At 40.9% G+C, this 16,197-nt stretch overlaps 3 long non-coding RNA genes across 4 annotated transcripts in view; 1 reads left to right on the top strand and 2 right to left on the bottom strand.

Moving 5' to 3' along the window:
• The window catches only part of LOC310706698, a 139,856-nt gene that overhangs the window by 35,606 nt on the left and 88,053 nt on the right, over positions 1 to 16,197 (bottom strand). The gene's annotated exons all lie outside the window — the stretch shown is intronic.
• Positions 1 to 16,197, bottom strand: part of LOC310706761 — a 45,888-nt gene that overhangs the window by 6,862 nt on the left and 22,829 nt on the right. The window lies entirely within an intron of this gene.
• The window catches only part of LOC310706671, a 276,435-nt gene continuing 260,797 nt past the window's right edge, over positions 560 to 16,197 (top strand). Inside the window, exon 1 of the long non-coding RNA XR_014526040.1 lies at positions 560 to 959. This is a non-coding gene — a long non-coding RNA (uncharacterized lncRNA). The remainder of the gene's footprint in view (positions 960 to 16,197) is intronic.

The following is a 16,197-nucleotide window of genomic DNA, read 5'->3' as shown; positions in this document are numbered from 1 at the left end:
TGCACCAAAAGACATCAGAAATAGGGATTATAAGTACTTTGGGGTGGTAGTCAATGCTTGTCCTACGCAGAGTAGATCCATTGACATTAATGGACATGACTAGTTTAGGTTGATTAATTACAGTGGGTCTATTCTGAGTAGGACTTAACTGACTTTGGTAGCGTTACAAGCTACCATCAGGGGAATGCTGTGGCCGTGGTATATCTTGATTTCAGCAAGGAATTTGACAAAATCCCCCATTATATGCTTGAAGAGAAGCCGGTAATATGTGGGTTGGATGAGATAACAGTTAGGGGGATTTGTAGTTGGTTAACCAACTGAACCAAAAGAATGCTCACAAATGGTTCTTGGTCACGCTGGAAAAAAGTGACAAATGGGGTGCCACAAGGTTCTGTCCTTGGCCTGTTGTTGTTCAACATCTTTATAAACATCTTGGATGAAGAAATTCATAGAATAGAATAATAGAGTTGGAATAGACCACAAGGGCCATCGAGTCCAACCCCCTGCCAAGCAGGAAACACCATCAGAGCACTCCTGACATATGGTTGTCAGGCCTCTGCTTAAAGACCTCCAAAGTAGGAGACTCCACCACACTCCTTGGCAGCAAATTCCACTGTCGAACAGCTCTTACTGTCAGGAAGTTCTTCCTAATGTTTAGGTGGAATCTTCTTTCTTGTAGTTTGGATCCATTGCTCCGTGTCCGCTTCTCTGGAGCAGCAGAAAACAACCTTTCTCCCTCCTCTATGTGACATCCTTTTATATATTTGAACATGGCTATCATATCACCCCTTAAGCTCCCCTTCTCCAGGCTAAACATGCCCAGCTCCCTTAGCCGTTCCTCATAAGGCATCGTTTCCAGGCCTTTGCCATTTTGGTTGCCCTCCTCTGGACACGTTCCAGTTTGTCAGTGTCCTTCTTGAACTGTAGTGCCCAGAACTGGACACAGTACTCCAGGTGAGGTCTGACCAGAGCAGAATACAGTGGCACTATTACTTCCCTTGATCTAGATGCTATACTCCTATTGATGCAGCCCAGAATTGCATTGGCTTTTTTAGCTGCCGTGTCACACTGTTGGCTCATGTCAAGTTTGTGGTCAACCAAGACTCCTAGATCCTTTTCACATGTACTGCTCTCAAGCCAGGTGTCACCCATCTTGCATTTGTGCCTCTCATTTTTTTTGCCCAAGTGCAATACTTTACATTTCTCCCTGTTAAAGTTCATCTTGTTTGTTTTGGCCCAGTTCTCTAATCTGTCAATGTCGTTTTGAAGTGTGATCCTGTCCTCTGGGGTGTTAGCCACCCCCCCCCCCAGTTTGGTGAGGATGCTCATCAAATATGCAGAACACACCAAGTTGGGAGTGGTAGATAATGCCGGAGAAGACAAAAACAGGATTCAAGATGACCTTAACAGCCTGGAAAATTGAGCACAAACTAACATAATGAATTCAATAAGAACAAATATCAGGTTCTACACTTAGGCAGAAAGAATCAGCTGCAGAAATATAAGATGGGGGACATTTGACTCGACAGTAGTAAATGTGAAAACGATTGAGGGATCTCAATAGACCACAAGCTTAAAATGAGTCAACAGTGTGAAGCAGTGAGGGGGGCGGAGCTAATATTATTCTAGGATGCATTAACTGAAATATAGTGTCCAGATCAAAGGAAGTAATAGTCCTACTCTATTCTACCTTGGTCAGGCCACACCTGGAGTACTGTGCCCAGTTCAGGACCACCCAAACTGAATTTAAGATTGAGAAAATGAGAGTTGGTCCTTCCGTAAGCCCTTCCATCCCTATGCGATCCTATACATGCTTATTCAAAATTGAGTACACCCAAGGCAGGTGCCAATGCCATTATAAGAGAACAAGGGAGATGTTCACGATGAGTTCCAGCACCTCTTTTTCTATAAAAATAGCACTGAGTACACCTGTGCTCAGTGGGACTTGTAGACGTGCATAGGATTGCAGCCTAACAATCTGTTTCTCAGTTTTCAGCCACAAGTAGAAAATAATTATGGATGCCTATACCTTTAGCTATCTTTATCAGATTTAATTCTCTAGGGGAAATAAAATAGGACAACGTACTAGGGAAAGCTATCCAAATAAAACAGATAGGTTTAGTCCAATGTTTTTACTGAAATCAAAGAAGCAATCTGTTTCAGTGGAAAAGTAAGATTAGACAAAAGAAAATCCATATTGAAATGGTTTGTTGCTGTGCAGAAGTTCAAAGTGTATTCCAAATCAGAAACTTTGCAAAGTGTTATGAATCATATGGCAGGATAAAAACAATATATAAGAGCAGACAGCTGGCACAGCAATAATACACTGGCCTCCTCTGGGATTTGACAGGGCCATGGGCCCTATCCACCAGCACGACCCCTGGGCTGGACTCATCCTCCTATCCTTTGTCCAGAACTCTGCCTTTATTAGGCCGCAGTGGCAGGCAAGTGGGAAGCTGCCAGTTTAATATTGCCTACAAAATGCTTTTGGGAAGCTTGCAATCTCCTGTGTGTAAGACTGTGGTGCTGCTACAGCTGTAACCCCCCCCCCCCAAATCTGGTGGGGGTAGGACTCTAATGTCAGAGGGGGCCTGTGGGAGGAAACTTTATTTCTTTATTATTTGTTTCACGGCTTGACTGTAAAAAAAACAAAAAACAACTCAGTGGTATATAAAAGACTAAACAGTAAAATCAAGAAAAAATTGTAACCCTACTTTGAAACATACAAAAGTTAAAACACTGAAACAGATAAAATTACCTCAACTTTCTAAGCATCTTTGTCGGCATCCCCCTTACAGCAGAGGGAGCAGCAGTGGCAATTTTAAAATTATATTGTTACAAGGAAGTTCATTGAACGAACCTTTTTCATTTCTGAGATGAGCTCTGAAAAAACCCTGACCTGCAATATGCTTTAATTTGAATCAGGGGAAAGCTTGCTATGGAGAGCAACTACTGACAATTTTCAGTCTAACCTTCATTCCCAGCAGCAATGGGGTAACTTGAATATATATATATATATATATATATATATATATATATATATATATATAATGCAGGATGGTTTTTTCCCCGAGTCAAAATAACCTGCTTGAAGCATGGAGAGACAAGACTAATAACTGAACTAGCATTTAACAGGGTATGTGGTTTTATGAACCAGGTTGCAAAACTGGATTAGCGCTATGGATGAAAGCCCTGATGAACCACTATAAACAGATAGGGGGATGGAACAAAATAGAAAGGCTTGTATTGTACTCTTGTTCAGGAAAGATCTTGCATCAAAAGCAAATTTCTCCATTTACTTTCTAGCCTCTGTGAAATTTGAAATGTGCATCAGAGGTAGTGAAGGACTGAGATTCAACATCCGTTTTTGATTCAAGTTCCATTTTAAAAATGTGCACTATTTCTTCTTCTTTCACTTTCTCTCATTTAATTCCTTCTTGAGCTGCTACTATTTATGAGTTTCCCAGCCATGCATGCTTAGGTCAATATTTTGGTTCTACTACTCAGAAACCCAGCAAATACTGAACGTCATAATGCTGAGTATATTTCATCATGAAAAATTTATAGGATTAATTTAATCGCCTCTCTTTCTTCCCAGAATGTCCACAAACATTGATTTTGTCAGATTAATTCATTATTCAAATGTTAATGTAAACTGTTTATTCTCTAGCTTGATGCTGCCCAGAATGTGTTGTTTAGTTACATAAATCACATGGAAATATTTATTTCCAATTGTCTAACATGACAGAAGCAACTCTCTTAAACTTCCTACTAAGAATGCATACTCCAACCACACAGATAGTTCTTTTTCATGGAAATGCCATTTAATTCCAAATTTAGTTGGTCCATAAGAGCTGAAACATTAATGTTGATTAATAAAATATTACTTCCATGTTTAGTAACAATCATTCATACACAGTGCTTCATTTCAGTTTGCAAAACTGAATTCATGACATTATTAATTACTGGGTCTGTACATGATTACTCCTGAATCCAAAGTGTGACTTCTGACAGATAAAGAGGCTCGAGGATCTGGATGGAAGAGCAGAGCCTTCACTTTTCCCTATATTCCAAGGACTGTCCCGGATTTACAGAAGCTGTCCTGGTTTCTGATTTGATCCTGTAATGTCCTGCTTTTCCTTAGGACATCCCTACTTTCATTGGAGAAATGTTGGTGGGTACGGAGTTATATGACCCACAGGCCAAGGAGCTAACTATACAGTACAACCTTTAGAAGACATCTGAAGGCAGCCCTGTATAGGGGAGTTTTTAAATGTTTAATGTTTTATTATGTTTTTATATATGTTGGAAGATGCAACCCAGTCAGATGGGTGGGGTAATAATAATAATAATAATAATAATAATAATAATAATAATAGAATAGGACGTCCCTATTTTCACTGGAGAAATGTTGAAGGGTATGGAAGAGTTTTAAAAGGCCACTCGAATGGTAAGTGACATGTCGTGAGAATACTTTCAGAATTGTCACAGTGCGGTCTTGCTTGGCAAGTATCACTTGAGGGGACTGCATGTTTGAACATCCCACCACAAAAAAGCACCTCCATAGAAAATTTGTGTGCAGGAAGAGAGCATTTCTTCCTAAAGTGCTAGTTCACCATATGCAGGATTTTTTTAAACATGAAAGAAGTGTACGGCTGAGCAGCTAACCAGGAAGCATAGCAACATGCTGGTTGAATCATTCACCCATAGCAGCTTAGCTGTATGATTTAAAAAAAAAATTCCCTGCCACGTTAAATACACTAAAAAAGTGTACAATTCTCTTATATTAAATACATTATAATATTATATTATAAATACATATATTCCAGGTTTGCTAAAGTAACCAGCACACAAACAGATGCATAGTAATGCATTTAAGTGTATAAAATATGTATGTATTAATATATATTGATGCTACAGAAATATAGTACAACATAGGGCTTGACTCTTTTATATGTATTGCACAGATATGTATTGTTTGTATATAATTATTTGGGCTTTAAAACAAAATCCCTAACACTGCATGAGTGGCTCAGATGTAAGCAGGTACTCAATGTGAGAGGTGGTCTGATGGGAACAAAGCTCTCATCTGCCATGTATAAATCCATTTAAAATTGATTCCTCTTCCATCTGTAAATGGGAAATGATCATTTCTGCTGTTTTATGGACTGCCTTTGCTGTTGTATAAGGTTTTGTTTTTTTAAACTTGTTTTACCTCTGCTAAAGAAAGTCCAGAGATCAGATCATTTCATGAAATTGGAAAGGTACATTTTACCTATACAATGTAGGAAAGACCTTTCTCCAGATAGCTTGCTGAACTTGAACTAGATTTCAGACCTACTGGCCTTAATTCAGATATTAACTTCTGCTGAAATACTTCATCACAATAAATTGGGCGTTAAGTGCAACTAACTTGAGTTGAACTGCTGCCATTGTTTCCATTGATTCTTGTTTATGCTCCTATATACTTATTGTTTTATTTTTATTACACACCACCTTTCAACCCCAAACTGGGTTCCCTCAGCAGCTTCAATTCATAAGCAATAGCAAAGCAATTTTTATAATACAATTCAAATCTAATGGTATTGGGGGTGTTATATGGCTACATTTAAAATATATTTTAATAAGTTTGATTTTGGGGTAGTGATGTGAATTGCTCAGGTATCCCCAAACTCAGGCTAAAAGGCGGAGGCTAAAATGTAGTTAAATAAGTGAATACGGTATGTTGAGGGGAAAATATCAATTTAAAATATGGCTTGGATTCTAACTTTTTCCTCCATGAACAGAAAAAGAGTGAGACTCATGGAAGGTGTGTTTCCATAAGTGCAACATGTCTTCCATGAACAGAATTTCTTTCTATTCACATAGCTAAACATTAGGATTCAAGCCAATGGCCCCAATCCAATTTAGATTAGTTGCACTTAAGCCCAATTAGTCATGACTCATAAGTAATGATTTCAGTGGGATTTAAGAATTGGAATGGGGCCAAAGGGTTTGAAATCTGGCTGAGCTTCAGCAAGATACAGTTTTTCCTACTAGATATAAATGAATGTTGCCCTTCCAATTGCACGAAAACAATGATCTGGTTTCTTTAGCAGAGGAAACACAGAAGTGCTTGTTCAATATTAACCAACTCTTTAACAATATGAGGATTTTCTAAGTTGCAGGCTGTGCTGTTGTACATAATGATGCCTATAACTCCTACCTCAGTATCTAATTAAACTCTCTGACACTCCATTAGTCTCTGGGTGGTATTTTCTGCAGCTGCATGGCAAATCTTTTTCTGGACTACAAGACCCTCAGATGCCTTTGTTATTGATCAGAATGTACTAAGAGAAAGTCACAAATATGTTTTCCCCCTCCTTTGTAAGTCATGATTTCCCCCCCCCCCCGGGAAGTGATCTTATATTTTTTAAAAACAGGGTGTTCTACAATTTGTACACACACACACACACACACACACACACACACACACACACAGAGTAGCTAATCTGAAGCACCTTTAAAACACATAACTTACCCCTAAAGAATTATGGAATCTATAGTTTACCCATCAACAGTGCTATAATTCTCAGCAGGAGTACCAACTTGGCCCCATGACCGTGGGTGCCCGGGGGCAGTGGGTATCACGCAGCATGCATGGTCCTGGCACTGAAATTTGTGGGTGCCTGGCCCCTTCATGGTGAATTTTGTGGGTGCTCAGGCACCCAGAGCCCCAGGCAGTTGGCACCTATGATTCTCAGCATTCTCAATACATTACGGTTCTCTGACTATTTGAGGAAAAATCATGTGTGCTAAATGTATGGTATTAGTTTTGGTGAGGAAAGTCTAAGCAGTGGCACAGTTCTCGTGCCCAAGAGCCATTTAAATGAATGTGCATTCTTGCACCACTCCCGTGCACTCCCAGCTTGTATAAAAGAACTTCCTACTGGCTCATGCCTTAATTCTATTTATGCATGAAAGAGCTTGTCACGCTTCAACATTCTACCAAAGTTTAAATAATCTTTCTTTTGTCTGAGTTGATTTGATCTGATCTAAGAGAGCTATGCAACCAAATCACATGTCTCCTTATTCAGAAATAAATCCCAGAAATAAAGGATAAACTCAAGCAAATTCCCATAGGAATGCAGCCTTAGTATTATTGTTATCAGAGGAAAATCAGTAAGAACAGCTGATCCACAAATTTGCCCATATATAGAGTTGGGATAAATAAATCAATTCCCAGAAAAGCTGTTTTGTAAGTGAAGGTTTATTATAATGTTCATCTCAATTGCTATGCAATTTGCCCTAAGCTTCCACAAATGTAGACAATGCCATAGTGAAGACTGATAGCACTGTGTAATGGTGTGAGGAAAGGGCATCCTTTGCTCACTTTGCAAATGACTGGGGAAATGGACGATGACAGAAAAACCACAGAAAGCGCATTTGCTTCTGCTGTTGCAATTTTCTTCACTTTATTTGCAAGCCAGCATTGCAAGACTATGATAAGAATATGGTGCACATTCATGCTACAAAATTGGCAATATGCAAGTTGATGGCCAGAAAAAGAAACTTCTTCATTATTGCCTTTCAGTCAACCCTTCCCACTGCCCCTCACCCTGTAAACCATTTACCTTCCTGCAGAGAATACATATGCATACACTGGTCATTGAAGATCATTTTGAAAAACCTTCACATTTCTGACCAAATTTGCAGTCTGTGCTGAATTTATTCTGGTCTGTATCACTTTAGGCTCCAAGTACATGAGTGCATCTTCTTCTGTAGCCCTCCCTCCCCATTCCTGAACCCTGAAAATTTGTGTGTCGGGGAAAAGCTAGTCTAGAATTCTCCCCAACACCTCGTTTTCTAGGCCCAGGAAACTTTCTTTCGTACAAAGGAGCATTTGGACAGCAATCTTACAGCCACTTACTTGGGAGTAGGGATGTCTGAGAATTTCATCAGAAACAGAAACATGGAGCAATCTGCATGTGTGTTTTTGGGGGGTTTTTTTGTTTTTAGGTCAGGAATGGAAATTGCACAAGCGGTATTGACTTTTGTTTAAGGTTATCAGATTTTTTTCAAAGAATCCGGGGACACTTTTTTTTTTTGAAAAGAGAAAAAAAGTTTTGTTTTTTTTATAAAAAAAAAATGTACAGTGGTACCTCAGGTTACATACGCTTCAGGTTACAGACTCCACTAACCCAGAAATAATACCTCGGGTTAAGAACTTTGCTTCAGGATAAGAACAGAAATCATGCAGCAGTGGGAAGCCCCATTAGCTAAAGTAGTGCTTCAGGTTAAGAACAGTTTCAGGTTAAGTACAGACCTCTGGAACGAATTAAGTACTTAACCTGAGGCACCACTGTAATATATTCTCTTCTGTGGTCACCTCTGTCGCATGGCCTTCCTCTGGGCCCCGGCCTGCTCTCTTGGAGCGCTAGCCGCTGTGGAGTAGGCTTGGGTCAGGCTTGAGTTCAGCCACGTGTCCTTGTCCTCCCAGTGCTTTCCTACTTCTCCTCAGTGTCGACAGCAGTGGCGCGGCAAGGTTTGGGCTCCCCTCTTTTTTCTCCTTCCTCTTTCTCTCTTCCTTCTCCTTCTCTTCTCCCCTTTCTCCCTGCATCGGCTCCAGGATTTTCCTGGCTTCGGAGCACCGTTGGGCAGTCGGCCGGGTAGCCGGGCACTCTCGCTCCCGGCTGAATCTGGGTCCTGGGGTGTGTGTGTCAGCGGTTCCCCAGTTGACGCACTGGGTGTCCCTGGTTCCCCCTCAGCAGTGGCAGCAGCAGTGGCAGTCTCAACAGCCTGGAGCCAGCCTGGTAGCGCAGTTGACTCTGGCTGGCTTCAGGAGCTGCCCGCTGCCGTGGCGCCCGCCATTTTGCTTCGCCAGAAGTCCCCATATGATGTGTCTTGTGCCGTTGAACCAATCACGCAACATTCATTGCCTACTAATAAATCTACAACACCTAAAATATAAATCCAGGGACATTAAATGAAATCCGGGGGCATTCTGGGGACAGATTTTATCTGGGGACTGATTTGTAAATCCGGGGACTGTCCCTGGAAAACGGGGACATCTGGTAACCATACTATTGTTGGTTTTTAAGTCTACAAATATTATACAAGTGGTTATCATTTTCTGCATTGTTTTTGAGGGTTCCTTTCCACTGAAATGCACTGAAATTAATAACACAATTAAGTTAATTTCAGTCATAGCAGATTGAGATGACTAACATAGGTTTTAGCAAATGCTAAACTATAGGGGATAGTTAAAGCCATGGTTTTCCCAGTAGTGATGTATGGAAGTGAGAGCTGGACCATAAAGAAGGCTGATCGCCGAAGAATTGATGCTTTTGAATTATGGTGCTGGAGAAGACTCTTGAGAGTCCCATGGACTGCAAGAAGATCAAACGCATCCATTCTTAGGGAGATCAGCCCTGAGTGCTCACTGGAAGGACAGATCGTGAAGCTGAGGCTCCGGTACTTTGGCCACCTCATGAGAAGAGAAGACTCCCTGGAGAAGACACTGATGCTGGGAAAGATGGAGGGCACAAGGAGAAGGGGGCGACAGAGGACAAGATGGTTGGATAGTGTTTTCGAGGTTACCAGCATGGGTTTGACCAAACTGCGGGAGGTAGTGGAGGACAGGGGTGCCTGGCGTGTTCTGGTCCATGGGGTCACGAAGAGTCGGACACGACTAAACGACTAAACAACAAAAACTATAGGGGAGTGGTAACAGTGCTGTTTACATCAATCACAGTAAGGGACACAAACTGCTGCCTCCTTACATCCCTCTACGCAGTAGTAAATCTCATTGAAAGTAATGGAGTTGACTTCTGAGTAGATTGCACTGTCTTGTTTGCCTCGCTCACACTCAGAAGTGGTACAGTCCAGAAACAGATTTCCCTCCCCATGCGCTGCTTGGAAGAACTATGCCTCAGAAGCTGCTGTGTAAAGTAGACTTGCATTCATGACACACTTTGGGCTCTTCCAAAACATTTTGGGTCCTTCTAATTGTTTCCATACTTATTTGAATCTTTCTTGAGTCACACATCAGTGAAAAGAGTTCAAAGGCAAACATTGTTTATTTTAAAGTTTATAGAGAGCACTGGTTCAAGGGGCCAGTTTCCTTTGGCCTGCCAAATCAGTATAAGCAGCCTAAATGTTTGTGGGTTTTTACTCTGCGGCTAATTCTCTTCTCTATTTCATGCCTCCTTCAGAATTTATTAACAGAATACACCAGTACAATTCTTTAATAATTTAGTACTTCATTTCCTTAACACAGAAGAACTGCAGTAAACAGCATTTTCTGAGGTAATCTGTGGTTATGAATTGAGTGACTTTTATGTAAAGAATCAATGTTAATAAATAATGAATAACAGTTTTCTGCAATCTGATAATTACAACACTTTATAGGTAATAACAAACGTCAAGGGAAAATTTATACATACACACAACACAATTACATATGTACGCGTGTGTTTGTAAGCTTTTACGCCTGTGTTCCAATCAGAAACTGAAGCCCCATCAAGTAGCCCCATCCAACTAGATCTAAGAATGCAAATATATTCCCATTTTAATCATTTCCTTTGCTTAGAAATTGAAACAAGATGCATTATTGTGACCATCATTTTTGTTTGCACCATTGAGGTAAATATTCAGGCACAAAGTAGCACCGATACCCCAAAATGGACACTTACCCCTTCCTGGGTGGGCGCCTATTGTGGCCTCTCACATTCAGCAGCCATCTCTGGGCAGTGAAAATGGAGCGCACATGGCCAGGCAGCTGTTAGGAGAATTCCCTTGGTTGCCTGGAAGTCTGACTCAAGTTCCCACCGGCTTCTGCATCTCCAATGGGCCAATCAGTGGCTTCTGCGTGTGTGTGTGTGTGTGTGTGACAGGCCAAGAGGACATTGGCTGTACGCGTGCCCTCGTGGCCAGCAAGGCATAAAAGCCGGCAGCACCATCCCTAGGTTTTGCCTCCTTCCACCCAGCCACCTGGTCAGTGCTGTTCTGTGTCGGAGTTGGTCAATGCCTCCATTCAAAACAAACTACACAATACATTACAGCATGTATAACAGCATCTTAAAAGAAAAAGTTTAGCCACTTATGGTGGAGGGAATTTAAGTAGAGAACTACTAGTGGAGGGTGGGGTGATTGGACTAGATTACCACTGAGGTCCTGTTCAGCAATTCTATGATTCTAAGTAAGAATTTGTGATTTCCATGTGGGTGGAGCACTCTCAGTTGAGCACTCTCTGAAAGAAATGTGTGGCACACTCAAGTCAGGTCTTCTCCCTCTGCCTCTAGTGGTTCCTTGAAAAATCCTGTTTGGCTTCTAAGGGTAACAAAAATAATCCCACAGTGTGTAGTGCAACAACCTTGCTAAAGCTAGAGGCTGGTTAGTGACTGCACTGGAGATTCCTGAGAGTTCCATAATGAAAAAGAATGTGGCAAAGAAAGTTGTTGGCATCTCTGCATCAATGTTTTATTATGCTTTATTGGACAAGCAGTTCCAGTAAAGAGAACTGTTATGTACTGAGTTGAATAGGATCCTAAATGCAGCAGTCTGGTTGGTCCTAGAACAATAGGATTCAGAATGCAGCAGTCTGATTGGTCCTAGAACAATAGGATCCAGAATGCAGCAGTCTGATTGGTCCACAGGGGCCACCCAATCCAGCTCCAGGTGGAAGTGAATCCACAACCTGATTGGCCTACAGGAGAATCCCGGAATTAGCCAATCATGTGGGGCCCCTTGTGTAAATAACGTATATAAAACAGACATTCTGGGGGAACTTCTATTCATCCTCACCACTATAAGCTGAATAAAGAGCATGAAATCCACTCTCGACTCTTCATTCGCACTGATCATACATGTTTCATGCATGCTTTCCCCAGATAAAATAAAGGGGCAGGGTGAACACGAGCGACATAGAAAGAAATTTCCATACTTATCCACTATTAAACTAGAATAATTTTTAAACCTGGCTAAATTTGTTCTGATTAGGTTTACTCCAACCGTTTTGCAGTTACCTCTTTTAATTATTTTGGGTTACCAGTGATTACTTGCAGATGTTCCTGAAATACACCTGTCTTTAAACCAACAACCTTCATTCAGCATTTTGATAACTACAACAGTCTCCCCCTCCCCCCCCCCAAAATGGGCTCAGAAATAGAAATAGCAAAACCCAACCCAAGTAAATGTGTTAATACATATACTAGTTAATTCAACTGACAGAATAATATTTTTAATATCTGTAGTGCATTTTCCATTAGCTGTGCTTTTAAACCAATGGGCACATCATTTATACTAATTGGAAAATGGCTTTAAGCAACAAAGCTGGACAGGATAGCATTCAACAAGAGGCAGAAAATGTACTCTGCCATCAAAGCATATTGTGATGCCCTAATTATCTAGGGAAAGGTGTGCAATTTTGCATCACAAAAGTTCAAAAGGTAAAAGAAAATGCTTATTCTTTCCTTAGGATGGGCTGGGCACTAACTCCAAACCCCTTGCAGAAGCCCAGAGCATTGCTGTCGGGCACAAGCCTTTGGGAATGAATGTTGAATTACTTTTAAACCAAAGTAATCCTTTGCAGAAATTGTTCTACCCATTTCAGAGAGACAGCCCTACCAGCCAGTTCAGGCAGCTGATGTTGGGTCTCATAAAAATGTAGCCAACTGCTAGTTATTTAATTTATGATTATTGCATTTTTACTGCCGGGGAAGAGGGAGAGGTGTTTGTGGTATTTTCAGCCTCAGATGCATCTCTTAGGCTGGCCTTGCTAATAGCCAAAGAAAGGCAATTTAATTCCAGCAGACTTCAAATGAGTCCATTAATGTGCCCTAAGACCCAGCTCCTCCTAGCCACAGGCTAATGGTTGCAGGAAAGGGAAATGCAGAGACAGCATAACAGATGGGGCAAGTGAGGAAGCCCCACTTTCTCCTCAATGCAGACACAGTTCATTCTGTAGAGACAATGCCAGCCAGGGCTACAGAGAGCTGGCACTGGGCCTGGAGCGAGATGCCTGATTGGGGGGCTGGGGGCTCCTTAAATCTTCCTACAAACCTATTACTACTTCCTTTAAATGAGTTTTTAAGCAACTTGAGATTTAGCATAGGGTGAGAAAGATTGAAAATAAATGAAACACATTTGCCATAACACTATAGTTTTTTAAAAAATATAACACTGGTCACAAACCCAAGTGAAAATAAACTTCACATTTTTAGTAGTACTGCATTACTAAACTACTTAATTTGTAGTGTCCATACATTTGCATGAAAACACAGTGTCTGTGACTAATCATCAGTCTAACCGCCTTTAAACCCAGTGGAATTAAATGATGCAAACTTACTCCAATGGGTAGAAACTATTACAAGGCACATTTTCCATTACTAGATGTCTTTTAAGAAGAGTGCATTAATGAGATTAGCCTCTATTAGTATTAGTCAGACATGGGTCATGAGCTCTTTTGTTTGGTTTAACCTCCCTCTGCCCCCAATGTGGATGAGATTTATTCCCAGGCAGCCAATAATTAAAAATAAAAACTAGCATCATATGAGCATGGGATAACAAATTTTGAACATGTTACAAATACCGCAACAAGACCATGCCATAGTCAAAGACATGTTGGATGCTGTTGAATGCAGAAGATAGCTTTTTGTATTTGTAGTGCATGATGCAATTCTAGAAAATAGATTTAATTAAGAGGAAAACTGAAAAGATTGAAGGGGAAAAACTGTTCTCAACTTCAATAACACTATTGAAAAATAATTATTTTTGAAAATGCTTATCTGTTGAAAAACTGGCATGAAACCAGGATCTTGATTGCCGTGAGCAATTTTATAACTGCCTTTTGTAGATAAGTTTAACAATGAGAAATTAATGTCAGACACGTAATAAGCCTCATCTCTGTACTAGATTTCTTTGCTAGAAAGAAAAATGCTGGTAAAAAGAATGTGCTAGTTGGAATTTAACAGCTGTAGAGAAAAGGTCTACGCCAGATGTTTGAACTTTGTCACTATTTAAGTTCTCAATATTGTGTGCATGTCCCCCGCCTTCAAATTAACATACAGTAGTTCTTTCCATCAAATCTGTTACTAAAAGGCCTTATGACTTGTTTCCATGTGGTAGCTTCCACTAACTGCCTGGAGAGCCAGTATTACACAGACAATGTATGAGATCATTTCATCCATGTTGTGCTTCCTGCTTTCCTGGACAGGTGTCCCTTTAGCAACACTGTAGACTGCTAAAATGCTGGGTGGGAAATAACCCTTATTCTCTGGCCCTCAAGCCTTTTAGTAGATGAGAACTCAGGATATGATAATAAATATTTTTTTAAAAAAAATAATAATCCAAAAACTGTGCTGTCTCTCTTTTGTTTGAAGTAGACATTTATTTTGATGTCATTGTAGTAAGAGGCATCACGAGTAACAACTAATAGCCCTGGGTGCAGCTACACGTCCCCATTAAGTATCAAAAAGATACTAGCCAGGCCTTGTGCATTGTCCCCCACTGCCTGCTTCCCTGTGATATTCACAGGAACAGTTTCCCAATGTGTTAATAGTCAGACAACTGTCTCTGAGTTTGGAGTTGCAACATGGAACACTAAAAGCTGTGACCATACAAGGAGTGGGCTCACCAGTTTACGTCCTGTGAAGAAATCCTGTGTATTTGAATTCAGTGCTAATGGGTATTGTGTGCATTTTGACATTTGTATTGTAATGTACATTGGAAAGTCCACTCACCTTTTCCCAGTGGGTGGCGTTGCGACCAGGCAGCCAGTCACAACAGCTTACTGGCCTAAGGGGTGGAAGAACGCCGCCTCTCCCCTGTGTCATGCCAGCCGCGTCATTGTTGCTAGGTTTCTTCCCTTGTGGGACAGCCCCAGCCAATCAGCTTTCACTCCATCGCCGAATCGTATTTGATGTGGGATGTTTTCTGTCTGACATGGTGATCGTTGGTTTAACTGTCATCTGGGACCTTAACTGGCAGGTGTGAGTTAGAATTCTCAGAAAGCAAAAGGATAGAAGTACTGTATGCATATTCCAAGCGGCGAGTGGCGGTTTAGAATTCAGTTAGACAATGGGATTGGCTGTGACTGGAATAGAGGGCCCAGAAGAAGTGAATCTATGGCCAGGTGCTGGTCAGCAGGGGAATGGTTGGTTAGAGTTGGAACTACTCCTGTTTGGTGTTCATGGAGTCAGAAGAAGAGGATTGCGGAAGAAGATAGAAGACCCGAGAGGCAAGTGGAGTGGCTTGGTGGCCAAAGACTTGTTAGGTATAGCTGAATCACTGGGCTTAGGCTGAGGAGACAAGGGGAAAACCTGTCTGCAGAAGAGAGAAGATGCTTGGGACATTGGTCTCTACTGACTGGTAGGACTACCAGAGGGAAGAGTTCCACAGCAAGACAAACCTTCACTTCACTAGCTTAGTAAAGGGTTTGGAAAAGAGGCTTCCAGCAGAGCCCTCTGTTTTCTATTGGTGAGACTTAACTGGAGTGGACATAATAAATCATCAATTTGCCTAAGGGGCTTTAATAGTCTAATGAAGTGCTTCCTTAAAGCTGTCTTGGTATATCATTGATAGCTGAATAAATTCTGTTGGCATTTAAAGTGACAGTAACAAATTAACAATGTGTACACTCGTTTAAAAATGCTGTACTATTTTAAAGTAATCAGATAAGCTTGTGCACTTCTTATTCTTGTAATAAATAAATGTAAATACTTTTGTATCTGACTAGCTTTGTCCCATGCTTGTAACTCACGTGGCCTGTTTCTGGCAAGTTAAGAATTCAGAGGGAATATGTAAGACTGAACAATGGCGATGGCACATGTTTAGGAGAACCATTGGTGGGAGGTTGGGTTTTGTCATTATAGAGTTAGTAAGGAAATATCCCCTTCTTTCAACATCTCTCTTTTGATAAATCTGCAGCCTCTTTAAAATGAGCACTGATCACGTCCACAGAGGTTTTCCTATTGACCCCAACAGTGTCATGATTTCAGAGGCTTTTTTTACCTTCCCACAGTCACTGAATGCTCCAGAACAGAACTCCATTTAAAGTAATGATTGTGAAAGAGACACATTCCATAAATTCCCTGGACTGTTCAACACAAGGAGCTTCTTTTTTTAGCTCTGCCTTTCAAGGGGAAGATGGAGTGTTAGCTGGATTGTTAATCACTCCAAGCCACGAATACCCAGGATGCATTAAAATGAGCACTTCAT

Source organism: Podarcis liolepis (assembly GCF_965112155.1).
Source record: "Podarcis liolepis genome assembly, chromosome: 5".
Lineage (NCBI taxonomy): Eukaryota > Metazoa > Chordata > Lepidosauria > Squamata > Lacertidae > Podarcis > Podarcis liolepis.
Note: the sequence above shows the minus strand (reverse complement) of the source record. Positions and strands in the feature narration are given on the sequence as shown.